The 15216-nt window shown below is 44.5% G+C and overlaps 1 long non-coding RNA gene across 3 annotated transcripts; it reads right to left on the bottom strand.

Moving 5' to 3' along the window:
- Positions 1-477: 477 nt before the first annotated feature.
- LOC124235435 (uncharacterized) lies at positions 478-7669 on the bottom strand. Of its 3 annotated transcripts, none has more exons than XR_006887480.1 (5): positions 7123-7669; positions 6327-6457; positions 5051-5237; positions 4306-4578; positions 478-934 (listed from the first exon to the last, which is right to left on the bottom strand). It is a non-coding gene; the product is annotated as an uncharacterized LOC124235435 (long non-coding RNA). The 3 variants fall into 3 exon arrangements; XR_006887477.1 differs by lacking the exon at positions 7123-7669 and adding an exon at positions 6765-7109; XR_006887478.1 differs by lacking the exon at positions 7123-7669 and adding an exon at positions 6761-7109.
- Positions 7670-15216: the final 7547 nt, after the last annotated feature.

Here is a 15216-nt window from a genome sequence, read left to right on the forward strand (position 1 = left end):
TCTGGAGGCTGGGAGTCCAGGGCTAAGCTTCTAGCAGGTTCGGTGTCTGTGAGAGGCCTCTTCCTGCTTCACAGACAGCCGTCTCCTCACTGTGTCCTCACGTGGTGGAAGGTGCTAAGGAGATCTCTGGACCTCTTTGACAAGGGCAAATCCCCTTCACGAGGGCTCCATCCCATGACCTGATCACTCCCAAAGGCCCCACCTCCAAGTACCAGTCACCTTGGAGATTAGGATTCAACAAGTGCACTTGGGGGACAAACGCATTCAGTCCTCAGCAGTGATCAACAGACATGTGTAAACGGCGGTGGACAGACAACCGGGCGAGCGAATCCATAAATGAAAAGTGTCAGCCGCCAGCGCTGATCCCACGGCTGGGAAGCACTGTGACTCCAGCTGGGAGGTCTTGGGCGGAGGCTAATGGTACAAGGCTGAGATGCGAAACAGAATGTAAAAGCGAATTTTTAATGATTTCAAGATTTGAGTAAATTAGAAAGTCTGTTCAAGCAATCCCTTGGGTGGGCCCTGCCTCGAGGCATCCTGGGACCTCAGCACCTCAGGCCAGAAGAGGAGGGGGAGCCCCAGGCCTCGCCCACAGCACACATTGGTGTAGGGCCTGCTGGGCGGGGAGGAGCTCGGATGCAGTTCAAGCCTGAGTGCTCAGCGCAGGAGGTTAACACAGAGCTGTTTCTGTTGCAAAGCGCTTCTGTCCTGCAGGGGTTTGCACACCTGTCAGGCGGTCGCAAAGACTTCAATGAGATCACACACAGGAGGGCCTGCAGATTGAGGGCAGAAGAAACTGGTCAGGCCGGCTGCTCCTACGGCTGAGCACCCGCACTTCAAGGAAACCATTTTGTGCATCTCAGTGTTCCCACATCGGTGCCAGCACTCGTTTTTCCACTTCCAAAGTGCTTTGGAGCTGCCCTGTAGACCCAGCCTATAATTCAAAATAATCAGCAAAATTATTTTTAGAAAGAAAACACACTGTTCGTTGTTCAACCTAAAGTGAATAAAAATAATGAGGAACGTCTTTTGGAAACAGCGATCTCCTCGGTCTCTGAACACAATGCAGGACCGTGTGAGAGCTACCAACTGCGACGCCTAAGGCTGGACTGCTGGCTGAGGAGCCACTGAGGATGTACGGAATTAGGAAGTTTTTAAATGCCATGACAACCAGAATTCTCTAACATCAGAAAAATTGCATTTCCTCTAGCTGCAGAAAATATCCAGTCTCAGACTCCCTGGCAAGTTGGGTGTTGTTTGTTTGTTGTTTAACTTTCAGAGCTTTTCTCCATTCTTTAATGTATGTGGTATTCCCTCCTGGATGCAGCCTTTTTCAGTAATTTGCGGAGCCGACTGGCCCCACGCGGCCCGCATACAAAGAGCGAAGGGAAGAAAGAGCAGACCCAGGAAGCGTCTTCCACTGGAGGCCTGAGAACCAGGCTCAGACTTGACTGTGCAGTTTTCCAAACTCATCTCTGTTGCCAGTGGCAACTGTGAAATACAACTGGTGGAGTGTTTCACATTTAGATTGCATTTGTCAGTAGGTTGCATAATTAGATTGAATGTGCTTAATCTCTCTTAGAGCTAAAACATGGAAAGATTTCATTTGATGAAAGGAAAAAAAAAACAGTGGAAAGTATTTGAAACCAGAGCATCTGTGGATTTCTGACATCCATACATAATGTCCTTTCCTGCTCTAGTTTCAGAGGTTGCAGGCTGGAACTGTGCATCGAAATGGCGAGGTTTATAGAAAAATTGACTGTGGTTGCTTCTTGCAGTCAGAGCCAGAATGAGAAAGGGCTGCAGGCTCAGCTCTCAGCAGAGGGCTCGGGAAAGAAAACAGAGCTCTCCCATCCAGCAGACTTTCGCCAGGACACCGATGCCCAGGGCTCGTGTCTGTCCTGATGGGGAGACATGAACCAGACCAAGTGCTGCCTCCCTGAGTTGGAAACCAATTAAGGAGAATTTTACTGTTAAAAATAATAAACAATGAAACAGCGACTATTTTGCGTGTCTTACGATTGTCAAATTCCTCTGTGCTGACAGGATCAGAGAAGACTTCTTGGGAGAAAATGTCAGTTGAGCTTAAAAGAAATGAGCAACTGAATGAAAACAAGAGGCACAAAATGCCATACAGCTCCTGCCCTGGTCGAAAATTCCCTGAGACCGTGATCAAGGACCCAGTGTGAAAACAGCAAGCAGCTTTTCTGAGCATTTTAAACTCTCAGCTTTATCTCCAAGGAGAGACTTTCTTCCTTATTTATTATTTTCAAGTAAATTTAAATACCAGAATTAGTTCTAACAAAAAGAATTCTGGAAAGCAGAGAGAGAGGTTTTGTTTTCTTTTAAATTTCAGTCACAGGGGCCAGCCTGGTGGTGTATGGTTAAGTTCGTCACTCTGCTTTGTCGGCCCCGGGTTCTCCGGTTCAGATCCCGGACGCAGACCTACACACTGCTCATCAAGCCACACTGTGGTGGCATCCCACATACAAAATAGAGAAAGAATGGCGCAGATGTGAGCTTAGCGACAATCTTCCTCACGTAAAAAGAGGAAGATTAGCAACAGATGTTAGCCCAGGGCCAGTCTTCAAAAAAAATAATAATAAATAAATTTTAAAAATAAATTTCAGTCACACAGGTATATTTTTTTACCCAGGTTAGACTTAGATCAAACTCGAAAATGCTCATTTTAAAAGCCTGGCTTGTCCAATTTTCATGTCTCTACATCTCCAAGGCTTCCTCTCCAGGGTCCTCATGAGTTACCTCCTATGAGACACCATTTCTGCCAAGAAACTAAGAGGCCCTTGTTCTCTTCAGATCTGTCCTTCCCCCACACAGGCTTTCTGAGACACACTCACACATGCACACACACGGCCATCGTGGGAGGAAGAATAAAGTTCTACCCCCGGATATCCCCTCATTGTCGTGAAACTACCCCCTGAAAGCACAAAGAAAAATGCATTATCAAGAGGGAGTGTGTGCTGACATCACACACTTATGATAAGGTCAGACTTGTGAAATCAACCCCTGATGATGGACCCCAAACATGGCTAGATGATTGTCTAATCTCTCCGCCTTGATGCAGGATTAATCTTCAAAATGTATAAGGAATTCCTACAACTCAAAAGCAAAAACACTAATAACCTGATTTTTAAAATAGGCTAAGGATTTGCATACACATTTCTCCAAGTAAGTCTTTTGCAAGAACCAATTTATTCAATTAGCTGCCATGCAACAAATAACAGTACCCGTTGTGATCTCACACTTTTTATTTTAAAAAGTCATTTATATCATTTTTCTTATATTGTATATTTTTAAATTTATTATTTTTATTTATATTATTTTTTACTTTTACTACTTTAGCACAAACTTACTGGAAATTTTAGAGAATACAAATAAACAAAAAGAATAGGGGTCTCCCGCAAACCAGCCGTCACTCTGTTGTAAAATAGGCTGTGAGTGCCTTCTTTCCTTCTAGGTTATAATTCTCCTGAGGCCAAAGAACACATCTTGCTTATGTTTTTAGCCTTCAAGTATATGGCACATAGTTGGGAGTGTGCAAATATTTACAACATGAATTTCAACCTGGCTGGTAGGAGGGTGCAGAGAACCACGTGGGAAGCTCTTTCCAGAACTCGCGGCCTCCCACAGACCCCCCCTCCACCACCACGCCCTTTCCCGGGAGATTCTAGAACGGTGATGTGCAACCTTCGCTGCACTTTGGAGTCACCAGGTCACTCCCTAGACCTGGTGCTCAGCCTCGGCCACCTTGCCCTGGACAACTCTTTGTCGTGGGGCTGTGCTGTGCGCTGTTTAGCGGCATCCCTGGCCTCTGCCCACTAGATGCCAGAAGAAACCCTCTCCCCAGCTGTGACAACCAGAAATGTCTCCAGACATTTTGCCTCTGGGGTACAAAATCACCCCCATCTCTGTGTGAGAACCAAGACTCTAAACCAACTACAACCGATCCTTTGGGGGTGAGACCTATGGGGAACCAGGAGTTTGAAAGTTCCCTGGGAGCTTCTAACGTGCAACCCAGGAAGCTCCAAGAGAAGGGGAAAGTATCTGTCATCCCAACTTGTTCACTGCTCTACCACCAGGCCCCACACAGTGCCTGGCCATGGCAGGCTTTTTAAAAAGCAAGTGATTAACTAATTAATTAGTTTGGGATTAATCAAAATGGTACAAGATTAATTAGTAGTAATTAATAGATTAATGTGACAGAAAAACATCTCAGTATGGTAGGAACAATCCTTTGAAAAGTCCCATAATGTAATTCTGATGACACAATCAACACACACTCACCTTCTGGAGCAGCAAAAATCACTAGGACAAACTTCACGATGTTAGGACCAGAAGGGCCTTACAAGTCGCTTTGTCACTAGCTTTCACACTGTGCTCCGCCAAGCCCTGGAGTTCCTTGGTGGGACCTCAAGGGTGGCTCAGGGAGACGGGGGTAAGGCCAAGGAAGTGGGGTCCAGACTCCATGTTAGTCCCCCAACAGAGGAGCTCTGCTCTTCTTCATTCATTCAGCAACTACTGGCTGAGGACACACATTTTGCCAGACTTGTGGTAGTGCTAAGGATACAGGAATGACAAAAACGATTACCTGTCTTGTAACTCACAGTGGTATGTGTTTTATTTCTTGGAGTTCGACATAGGATTTCTTCTGAAAAAGGGTTCTGCTGCAATGGGTAGAGAGATAAATGAAGACACTGAAGGCACACTTTCTCATTTTATAGATAAACTGAGATTAAGCGATTTACAAATTCACTTAATCAAAAAAGTGTCAGAACCAAGTCTAAAACCTGTCCTCTAACCCCGAGCCCAGTGGTCTATCCATATGGCATTCTACGTCTTAGAAGTAGTGGTTCATGCAAGAGCTGACATGACATGCAAGAATGGGTCTCCTAGCCCTTCCAGTTATTCAAGGAGCTGAGAGTCGCGTCCAAATGGAACTACCCGGAGCTCCATGTGTTTGTCAGGATGACTTTGGTTACACGTGACTGAAAATCCAACTGGATTAAACAACACAGGGAATTTGACTCACGTAATTGAAAAGTCCAGAGTAGGTTTGTTTCAGAAGCAGCCGGATCCAGTGATCAAACAATGTGACTGGAATGTAGTTGCTGCCCCTCATTCTTCAGCAGTGTTTCCTTAGTGGTTCCTCCATCTCCAACAAGCATCCCTCTTGACGACATGTTTCCAGCAGGAAAGAGAAAGTCTGCTCCACTCAGCTGGAATCCCAGAACATAGTCTTATTGGTCCTGATTGGCCCAGCTCATGAGTACCCATCTGGGCTCATATGCTGATTGGCTTAAGGTGACCAAGGGCCACAACAGTCCACACGTGGATGGGAAATTGGAAGCGTTTTTAGCAAAGAGGAAGGCAGGAATGGATGCAGCAAGGCAACCAACAAGTGAACATATCATAGGACTGGCTATTCTAAGGAACAGTGGAATCTGAATCTCCGTAGCCTAGCAAGCCAATGAGAAAGCTAGTAAGAGATGTAAGGTTTTAGAGTTTATTAAACACTCAAATCTGAATGCCAAAACGTTAATGCTGGTAGGGTTTCAGGTCATGTGTATCTTTGTTGCAATGTTATACATAGTTGGAATTATTTATAAAGTAATATATGAATAATCAGAGTGAAAAATGTAACAACACACATTTCACTCTTGTATATCCAAAGATACTGTGTTCTGGTTATGCAGTAGGTGGCAAATAAAAATTATTGATTTATTCACAACCTTGCCTCAAAAGTAAAATAAACTTGATCGATTTGCTCCTGCATGCTGAAGAACCACAAGCACATATGCTGTTTTTTGCTGTAAAGTATAATTGATACAATGGCATATTGGTATGGATACTCACTTGTTGATTCTAATTACAAATATTCATATTTTAGGTTATACTTTTTCAGTGTGTTGATTTGACATAAAAAAAAGTTTTCATAAGGCCAAAATTCAGCCTACATTGACCCCACAAGAGCATCTGCCATCTCTTCTTACTTCTGAAATTATGACATATCTGAAACTGTAGAAATTATGTTACGTGTGTGTGTAACAACACATGCTTGTTAAGTGTTATTTTCTCTGTTTTATTTCTTAGATTTAGAAAATTAATACAAAATATTTCTTAAGCCAATGGTTTGAATTTGAAGGAAAACGAATATCTTGGCTGTTCATAACTGTTGTGAAGATATTCGTAACAGTAGAAATTATGGAGAAGATAACCCATACTCATTTTCCCTTGCCTCCTATCCGACCATTTTTTTTCTCATGAATTTTTTGGTTTGGCATTATAAGATAACGACTAAAAAGTACCTTTTATGACCTGCACACCTGACGAAAGAGCGAGTGGCTGGCTAAGGTGGAGAACGCGGAAGCGTTTGGGGAAGGTGAGCACAACCCACGAAGAATGAACCCAGGAAAGTCTGTCCACTCTTTGGTTGACGCTACAGGGAAGACACAAAACCAACAGTTAACACTGCAAACACCGTATGCTTTGCATGTCTTAACACGTTCAAATCCTTACCACAGCGTTATGAAGTGCTATCCTAATTGTCTGAACGAGGATTACTTAACACAAAGAGGTTAAGTCATTTTCCCACCTGACTACTCTAAACGTCAGCTCCTATCCTTATCTCTCCAGTATAATTTCTCAGATTATAGAAAATGAGTTCTCAATCCTGCTCCTCACGAGATACACAAGATTTTTTTTTAATATTGATGAAACTAAAATAAGAAAGACACGATACCAACTGTTGGTGAGGATGTGGAGCAGCTGGAATTCCCACACGCTGCAGGTGCGCCTGTAAATCAGTACAACCACTGTGGGAAAAACAATTGAATCTGGCAAGTTACTTGGCACGTTGTAAGTGACTGATCGATTGCCTTCCTCGTTTTGATTTTCAGTTATCTGATTTGTGGATAATGTCTGGTTCTGAATGGCTCCTTTGAGCTATCAGAGTCACTCCCGCTGGCGTACCAGCAAAGCACGCCTTCAATCCTCTTAGCATTTACACAGTTAACATGCACTCTTTTGATCCAACTTCCTCCCAATCCTCCCCACTCTCATCTCAAACTCGTGTCCTGCCTACAGCCCTAGGCTCCTCCAGACCTGCTGCTCAGCCCACTGGGAACTTCCTGTTCCTTCTTAACGATGACAGGTGCTCTCCTCCAGCTCACTGGCCTCTGCTGTTCCTAGTAAACATGCCACCTCGGCACAACCCTCCATGGGCAGTGTTTACACCCGGGATCAACGTACCCCTGGCAGTGGGCCTGAAATATCAGACTGTCAACCCCGTGGCTCCAGCTCTGCCTTCTCAGACCTCAGTTGCAGGAAAGGCAGCTGAGTCTCACAGTAATTTCTTGGCATTATTTCTCCAATAACAAGAATCATCTGCCAGGCTTTATACAAGGCCTGGATATGCAGCCTAGTATTTTGAGTCTAGCAAAACCCCGGCCAAGATAAGTTACTCAAAAGTTTGTAAAACTGTCTTAAATACCATAGTCTCTCATCAGAATCATGCATAAGTCAATTTCCTATGCTTTCTCCAAAACTGATTTGCTGTTTTTGCATGAAATATCCTGGATTGTGCCCATAAATACAAGTAATTTTAAGCTTTTTCTATTTGAATGAGAGTCATGAAAGCGTCAAAAAGAAAATCAAGCAGTAAATAAGCAGGGTTGTATGGGATCCGCCTGAGAGAAGAACGGGGATTTTCTATTTAAGAAAAGAAAATTAATAATAAAAAAGCCTCTTGAAGTAGGTAATGATATTGTCAAGCTATTTACTTCTTAAACTCGTTTCTGGTAGTTGAAGTAAAAAGAAGAGGAAAAAGCAGGTGTGTTTAAGATGTCACTGTGAAGTACCACTTCTTAATTAAGACAATAAATACATAGCAAAACAACTTTTAAAAACATCTCTAGAAGAACACACGAAAACCAAGGATACTGCTGATGCAAAGCTTTTCTTGAGGAACTCCTCCCGCCACGATCCCTGAGCGCTTCAATGTCCTAAATTAAACTTGTGTAGCAAACTCGCCTTTCTATGTGCTGGACTCAAGATCTTCAAAAGAGACTTGCCCTTCTGGAGACCACACAAGATCCATGTCCTTTTCCTTCTATTCCTAGAGCAGAGAAAAGATTGTTGTTTTCTTCCCAGCTGTTACTTTCCCATTAGTATATCAAGGCCTGTGGGCTTCATTTTAGGGTTCTCAGCCCCCGAGAATGTAATAGCTGCTCTATGTCAGCCAGCTATTTGGCACATTGTAGAATAAATATATATATACTCTGAACATATATAGATATATATATCTAGAGAGAGACAAGTATGTATATTTATGTATATTTTGAGCAAGTATATTGGTTAATACTATTTTGGCTGTAAGTGAGAAAAATCCAATTCAGTCTAGCATACACAAAGAAAAACATACTCAGGGTGGGGTAGAGTGGAAACTGGGTTAGGTCGGGGTACTTCCCTGCCTTGAGGAATGACTTCACCTAAAGTCTCAGTCTTGCCCCTCTGCTCTCTCCGTGCCTTGGTCTCACTTCTCTGTACGCAGCGGCTCCGTTCTCTCCCCCATGGACCGCAGGCAGGAGAAGCATGTCTGCAGAAAACTCCAGGTTCATGTCATTCAAGTCAACGAACTCAGAGGAGAGAGAGATCTCCTCTTCCTTCCAGCATCCACATATAAAATTCTAAGGCAGTAAAAAGGAATCCAGCACTTCTTCATTGGCAGACGCCAGAAATGTGAGGAGTGAAGGAGTATCAGTTCACCAAATGCAAGGGAGATGCCATGACCTGAAGAAGTGGGTTAGAGGTATTGACCACATAAAAACAGATGTCCTGATTTCCAAGGTGGCAGGTGCTGGTGTCCACCCACACCCTCTTGGCCCACCTCCGAGCTCACCTGTAGCTGTGACTGAGGGCTCCTGGTACACTGGCTCTCCCTTTGCCTCTGCCTGAGGGCTTTCTCCACACCGTGGGAACTGGAGCCACCACAGACACAACACACACACACAAGAGGAGACGACCTCAGGGATGCAGTCAATCCTCACCTGGTGGAGAACAGGACTTGGAGGGTAAACCTCTGTCTTTCCCATTGTCCTGGGGAACAGTTCTGGAACACGTCCCATGCGGTTCCTCAGGCTGTGCCCAGTGGGGTGAACTCCTGTTATCTACAACAGCAGGTGGCTTATCAACCCGCCTCCTACTGGATCTGCCCCTGTGCCTGTGTCGCTTCCTACTCCCTTGCTGGGCAGCTTGAGTTCGTTCCCAAATAAACCACCTCCACTCCAGTCCTCATCTCAAGATCAGCTTTGAGGGGAACCCGTAAGAAGACAACCAGGTAATCTATTCAATTTTCCAAACAATAATTGTACTAGACCCTGGGAATATAACCATAAACAAGGTAAGTATAGTCTCTCCAGGAGAGGATAGCAAAGACTTTTAACCTCTAATTGGAACTGTCACCATATCATTCTCAGGTGCCTTCTTGGTGCCAATTAAAACAAAGAGAACACTTGCAGAGATTCGCCTCACTTATTGGCATAGATTTTGGCTATAAATTAAATTTATTTTTAAACATTTAGTTAATATACTTATGTACATTTATGTTTTCTTTTGTCCTACATTATAAAATTAGAGTTTAGGTCCCTCTCAAAAACTTTGTCCCCAATTCCAAGAAAAAATGAAATTTAGGAGTGCTGTAAATGGGCTCAGGCAACCCTAGTGGTCTAGTGGTTAAGACCTGGTGCTCACTCCAGGGCCCAGGGACATTTCCTGGTCAGGGAACCACACCACCCATCTGTCAGCTGTCATACTGTGGCGGCTGCCTGTTGCTGTGATGCTGAAAGCTATGCCACCGGTATTTCAAATACCAGCAGGGTCACCCATGGTGGACAGGTTTCAGTGGTGCTTCCAGACTAAGACAGAGAGGAAGAAGGACCTGGCCACCTACTTCTGAAAAAATTGGCCACGAGAACCCAATGAATAGCAGCAGAGCTTTGTCTGACACAGCGCCAGAAGGTGAGAGGATGGGCAGGGTTCTGCTCTGCTGTACACAGCGCCACTGGGAGTTGGAATCCACGAAAGGCAGTAACAACAAAACAGACTCAGGCCCAGCCTGTTTCTTAGCCCATCTTCCTCCTATCGAATTTATGTCCATCTGCAGGTTCAACATTCACCTTAAATTCTAGAACAATCCTAATCTTCAACAAAAGAAATTTAAATACTTTTTCCCAGTTCCTTGGGATTCAACAGCAGGTCACCTCTAACCTCAAGTTACCCAAATCATAACAAGACTTCAGTCTTATTCCTGAGACTTGATGCCCACCATGAATCATCCACTAACAACTGGGCTTCCTCGTTATTCCTGGTCAGCATCTAATGGATCAGGTGCTGTCACTCACAAGGGACAGAAAGTCCAACCCAAATGGCTGCAACAAAAAGGGAATGCAAGGGCTGGCCTGGTGGCACAGTGGATGAGTTTGCATGCTCCACTTCAGTGGCCTGGGGTTTGCAGGTTTGGATCCAGGGCATGGACCTACACACCACTCATCAAGCCTTGCTGTAGCAGTGTACCACATACAAAACAGAAGAAAAATTGGTACAGATGTTAGTGCAGCAACCGTCTTCCAGAAGCAAAAAGAGGAAGATTGGCAACAGATGTTAGCTTAGGGCCAATCTTCCTCACCAAGAATAAATAAATAAATAAATAAAAGAAAAAAAGGAACGCATTGGTCCAGGCAACTAAAAGTCCAGGGGAATTGCTGTCTTCAGGCATCACAAGAGGCAAGGTTCTGTATCCTTAGGGCTTTTTCTTCACTCCTCTGCCAACCTCCAGTTCTGCCCACCTCCTTGCATCAGCGTTTTCCTCAGTACGCTTCCCCTCATGATAGTAGAGCTGGCTGCAATGGTGCCAAAGAGAGAGGAGAGGATCTGCATTCTAACAGCCCTGGGAAAAGTTCTGACGTCTCTAGGCTTCACCCAGCTTAGGACGTGGACAAAACGCTGCTTGGCCTAAGCATTCAGGGCTCACCCCAGGAGCTGGGTGGGGTCAATTCCACGCTCACCCTCTGGCCGGTTTCCCAAAGGAGACTTGTGGAGCTGGACACCGTGGACAGGCGCCCCCTGCACCTACTTCGCAGTTCTGTAGCTTGTATGCTCTGCCTTGATTCCCAGACCTCAGTCTGATGCTCTGTCTCCCGCCTCCTTGCTCACGCTGTTTAACACCAGATCCTGCCTTGTTCTTTCCAACACCGCTGCTGGCAGTCTGGGTCCTGGGGTGTGCTGACTAACTTCCCTGAGGTCAAACGTCTGGGCTTCGGACCACCAAGCAGCACTTGCTTTCTTCTTACTCTGCCCCACGAATCTCCCAGGATGCCCTCTTGAAACCCCAGCAGTTCATTTCTCTTATACCATCCATTTTGGCCCCCTCAACTCTCTTGTTGGACTAATGCCAACCAGCACCTGTCACCAGGTTTGTTCAGGGGCCAAGTATCAGATCTGTCTCCAACAGCACACTCTCCTCCACCCGCCATAGTTTGTCAAGGCACTGCTGAGCCAGACCCAAGATAAGTCATTTAAAAATAAGTAAATAAATTTTTTAAACCTTATGAGAAAGAAAATCTACTAAAAACATAAATAAAGCTATTCAACATAATTTACAGATATCATTTTGAAAAACACCAATTTAGACTCTTTTCTGAAAAGAACAGTGGTGACTATAGAGTGCTTTAACAAAAGTAATTTTATTATTTACTAGTGGTATTTTGAGCAAAATATTTTCAAATAAAGATATTTATAGTGGTGAAACTAGAATGCCACCAAATAACCTTTCAGATTCCTTCCAAATATAACAGGGTTTAGAATCGGTTTAAATAATTTGCACGTGGCTTGCCTGTTTATTTAAGTCCATAGTTCGAACGTGTTTTGAGAACAGCTTGTTCTTCTTCTTATCATCTTAAACATCTCGTCTGCAGACTCATTTATAACATTAAGCTGCTTTAAAATCCTTTCGCCCTCTTTTAAATGGTTCAAAAACAAATTTTACCCCATATCTCATCTGGTTTATTATAAATTATTAATTAGCCAAAGTCAGAATCACCAGCATTTTATGGTACCAGGAGCTAGCCCTGGGAACCAGAATTCTGAGTGGACAAGGCCAGCTGGGCAGTTTCCCAGTTCTGAAGGTCGGAAGGTAAATATTCCTTTCTAAAACGTCACTCTGTTCCATTCTAATCAAAAGAAAGAAAAATAAACAGAATTAAAAATAATAAGCTATAGAGATTTCCTCAAAACTTTGTGATCCTTCCATTTCAGATTCTCCAAGTTGCTCTTGTTAGTGATTGACAAAATGCTAATTAAACTAATCTAGCAGATTTGTGAGCATACATTTATTCAGGTTTCTTTTTTCTTTTTACAGATTGGCACCTGAGCTAATATCCGTTGCCAATCTTTTCCTCCTCCCCCGCCCCCTCTTCCTCTCCCCACAGCGCCCAGTACCTAGTTGTGTATTCTAGGTGTGAGTGCCTCTGGTTGTGACACGTGGGACGCCGCCTCAGCACGACCTGATGAGCGGTGCTATGTCCACGCCCAGGATCTAAACTGGTGAAACCCTGGGCCGCCGAAGCGGAGCATGAGAACTTAACCACTCGGCCACAGGGCGGGTCCTGAGGTTTCTTTTCAATGGGACATATCTATTTCAAGAATGAAATATTGCCTTTTCCATAAAAAAGGAAAAGAACTATTTTCAGATCTCAAAAGGATCTTGAAGACCTTCAAATGCAATCATGTATCTGAACGATTTTCAAAAGACATAATTTTCTCTAAAAGATTTAATTATTTCACTGCTAAAAAATGCACGTAAAAAGTTCTCTGTTGTCTCCTGAAGATAAAATCTGTCTTTTACTAAAGAAAAGGCAGTCTTATCTGATCACCATATTTTCCAAGTCTGAGAAGCAATAAGAAAATAAATATAACGTAAACCCCCTTTAATGTTGGCAGAACAGGTACTCGTAATTTTGAAATAATTTTTCCTATCAGATGACATGGTTATTTTCTAAGGAAATAAAATATTCTGTTGCTTGGCAAACAATCTTTTTCAGCTTCTCCAAACATTTTCACTCCTAAGTGGAAATATTAATGCATTTATTGTTTTCCACAGCATGAAGCTGAAAAAAGTTCAGAATTACTATGTGTTTCTTTAAATTTCAATATTTGCTTTAGCCAGTCTAAATGATAGTTAAAGCAAATAATGAAAAAAATTGTATGACCTTCTTAGCTTTTTAAACTTATGACTTAGCAATGGCATGTCACCTCCTCCAGGAAGTCTTACTGGACGAAGGCTCCCTTAATTAGTTGCCTTACCTCTGTGCCGTCATTACACCTTGGACACAACTGCATTATAATTATATGCTCATGTGTCTGCCTCCCGCCTGGTTTGCTGGGGAAGGATCATGTGACTGATATCTGTGCCGGAAAGGTATATTAATGCTGCCTACACAGGTATCAATGAGATATGGTTCTGCACTCTGGGAAGTCACAGGCCTATCTGGCTTCTGTGCCCTCCCCACTAGTCACAGACTGCACACTAACAACCATGCCTTTCAAGGGGCCTTTAGATGTTTTCTTTGACTTACATAATATTTTAGAAAAAATTGAACCGACACAAAACGTGAGTGATTTTATACAAATCTCAGGATTTCCCTTGGCCTGATTTCTCACATGGCCTTAGTCAACTGCTCCTGAGCAATGGTTATGCCTTCACACCAGCATGCACTCCCGTGTTTTCCTCAGGCCCCACTGCTCCCTAATACTCCCTGATACCAAAGCCCAGAATCAGCTGCCATTGATATTTGCACTGATGTTCTTTTGGTATACAACTACTTTTCTACACCTGTGTTTTCTGTCAAAAAAAGAAAACCAAAGTCAGATCTAGAGGACCAAGTGATTTCTCAAATTACGCCAACGCGCTTTGTTGATCTGCTCACCTGAACGATTTCAGCCGCCTTCTGACTAATTCACTCGATACCCTCGAACGTGTGCTCCTGGACCCAGCCGGTCTCCCCATCTCCACTCCCCCTGTTCTAACCCGTCCTGTGGTGGTGTTCGTCTTTCCTGAGACCTTTACTGGAAGTGGAACAAGTAGCAGCGACAGTAGTTAACGTCTGCTGGATGCTAATGCCGACCCGCTGCCCACGCTGTTCTAGGGTCTGCACTTGCGTTGGCATGAATTCCTGCATCAACCGTGGGAAGCAGGTGCCATTAGTACCAGCTCTGCACGGACTCTGACCAAGTCCACTCAGACACGACTCTGCAGCGCCTCACTGCACACCTGCACTACCCCCTTCGCCCGCCCCAGGCTTCCCCGTGGTCGCCGGTACTGCGGACCCCTAAGCAGCCACCTGGTGCAACTCAGAAGAGCAGAGAAGCAGCATCTGTCAGGGAAACCTTTGACCATCAGGAGACAGGAGTCTGCGGGTAAACATCCCCCTCAGAAGTTAGAGAAACCCTTGCTCTTAACATCGGGTGGTGGCCAGCTTGGGAACCCGCCCTCACCCTGTCCTCCTCTCCCCTGTTTCTCCCCCCACCCGGGGCATGCTCGCTCTCATGGAGTAGGGGACAGGGGCATCTGCCTCAGGCTGTGCTCCCCTGAAACCCAGGCCGAGAGATTCTTCTCTACTTCCCCCTTCCTTTTTTTCTTTATTTTTACTTAAATTATTTATATTGCCCTCAAAGACCTCCTCATCTATTACTCACTTTTTGGTTGTAAGTGATAAACAAACGAGCTAAGTTAATCAAAGGGAATGAAAGGATTCTGGAGTGTTTCCCAGAGCAGGAGGAGGAGAGGGCCTCAGGAAAACTGGACATCTCTCTCTCTCTCTCTCGTTCTAACTCTCAGTCGTCTCTGTCCTTACTGGCACGTCAGCTTCATTTTCCTGACCGTGGTCCAGCTTCTTCCACTCGGGGAGCTCATGTTGGATGAGGGTTCCCAGCACACGTTTCCCACAGCTCCTGCGGACTGAGTGTGACTGCTTCTGTTCCTTAAAATCCAGCTTCGGGTGCCGGCTCCATGGCCGAGTGGTTAAGTTCGCGCACTCCGCTGCGGTGGCCCAGGGTTCAGATCCTGGACACGGACATGACACTGCTCATCAGGTCACGTTGAGGCAGCGTCCCACATCCCACAACTAGAAGGACACGCAACTA

This window comes from Equus quagga, chromosome 1 (assembly GCF_021613505.1).
Source record: "Equus quagga isolate Etosha38 chromosome 1, UCLA_HA_Equagga_1.0, whole genome shotgun sequence".
In the NCBI taxonomy this organism is placed as follows: Eukaryota; Metazoa; Chordata; class Mammalia; order Perissodactyla; family Equidae; genus Equus; species Equus quagga.